Here is a 1,842-nt window from a genome sequence, read left to right as displayed (position 1 = left end):
AGCATGGCAGGACAAGAAAAAGAACTATTTTAGAGCATGTGAACAAGACAGTGGGCAGTAGAGAGAGTAGGCAAGACAGTGAGTTTCACTGATGTTGTGGATATAGAAGAGGAAGGTTTCAGACACCAAAGTCAAAAGCAGTATACAGCATTTATAGCCTTGTCTTGCATTCTACTGAATTTAACGGGGAGTTTAGCTCATGTCTTCAGTGGACATAGGAACAGATCCCAAGAAAAGAAATGTCTATGCTTCAAAATTTGGATACAGATTTCTAATCTACAAATTTGGGAAGTTTAGGTCTATTGTTTTGGTTCTGGTCTGGAGCTGGGTTTGGATTGCTATGTCCCTCAACCTGGGAAAAGGAAGGAGATCAAACCTGGAACATTGGATCAGTCTTGCCATTAGTAACTTGGAGACCTTTCTGGAAATAAAGCAAAATAATTCTTTAGTGCAGAATGCTATTTCACTCTGCATACCCAAATGGCACTTACCCAGTGTGAGACTGCTGTTTTTGGCACTTAGACACAGGTTGCAATCCCATTCCATGTTCAGTGTGGATTCGCAAGGGTCAACAAACATTCTCATGGCAACTGAGCATGCTCAATTGCCTGCACTTGTGCTAGGCAGCTATGTAACTCTGAATGCATGTATCCAAGTTCAAGTCATGAACTTGTAGCCAGATAAAAACTGAGTGAGGAAGAGGGACTTTCCTTCCTGTATTTTAGTTTCTAGGCCTTTGTCACCCAGAGAGGATTTCAACTCACATCTCTCTGATCTCACAGTATAGCACACCAACCACCAGGCTCAAGGTTAGGCATTATCCAGTACCCTCTGCAGTGCCCTTTTGGAAGCTAAGACACTGCCCCTTGAACTTACTAGATAAAATGAACGCAGAGTAGTACAACGGAGAAGCTTCTGACCATCTCACCAAGCCATATGACCTCCAGTTTCATTGCTTCCTCATGGCTCCATGTACTTCCCTCTTGGCTGCCCTGGAGGCCAGCTAAACAATGAGGGCTGGAGAAGACATTGTGTTTCAAGAGTCAAAATGGCAATTGATAACTACCATTTGGGTGCGTAAAGTGAAAGAGCATTCTCCCTTAAGTTAGTCCCCAAGCGTAATTCAGGTACATATGGAACCAGATTCTTCCAAAGGGTAAATCCTGCTTACATACACAGGACTGAAGGGTCTATCATATTTGAGGACAGTAACAAATTCCTTCCTGTCCAAAAACCCTGTGTTTTTCTTCTTGCTGAAGCACAAAGGGAACTTTTCAGGATCAGGTAGATGTACCCTACCTTGTTATTGGTCTGAAATAGCATACAGGGAGCCTCAAGGCCCTGGGAAATCTTGATTTTTTTCCCCCTCTCCTTCAACTTTGTTGAATGTTTATACACTTTTGCAGATACTAGAGCCATTGACTGCTATGTAAATACTATCTTTATTAAACTGCCCAGTATCAAAATACCTACTTTGCAACTGATACACAGAGACGGAGGCATGATCTGCAAGTCTAAAAAAGCCAGGAGAATTGTGGATAATTTTTTTAATTGCCTAAATTGGATTCAGGTAGATAAGTGTCTAAGCAACATTTGAAAATGGGACTTGTAGGCTCCTAAAACACATAAGCACTTTTGAAAACTTTATTTAGGAACCACATGTTCTGGAATCCAGTACAGTCTTTTAATTACAAAATAACACTTTCTCTTTGATGTCACTGTAATCCTGTTGCTGTACCTCTATTCAGTACAACTTCCCTTTGGTGCTTATCTGCACACTTCTGTTAGTATGCAGGGTCAGATTGCTGAGAACTTTGTCCTGTATCTGCATAACATGATTGA

At 41.3% G+C, this 1,842-nt stretch overlaps 1 protein-coding gene across 1 annotated transcript in view; it reads right to left on the bottom strand.

Annotated features, from left to right (window-relative positions):
* LOC102382107 (extracellular calcium-sensing receptor) overlaps positions 1-1,842 on the bottom strand; it is a 130,539-nt gene that overhangs the window by 72,953 nt on the left and 55,744 nt on the right.

The sequence above is a fragment of the Alligator sinensis genome, unplaced genomic scaffold (genome assembly GCF_000455745.1).
Source record: "Alligator sinensis unplaced genomic scaffold, ASM45574v1 scaffold1194_1, whole genome shotgun sequence".
Classification (NCBI taxonomy): Eukaryota; Metazoa; Chordata; order Crocodylia; family Alligatoridae; genus Alligator; species Alligator sinensis.
This window is presented reverse-complemented; position numbering and strand designations above follow the sequence as displayed.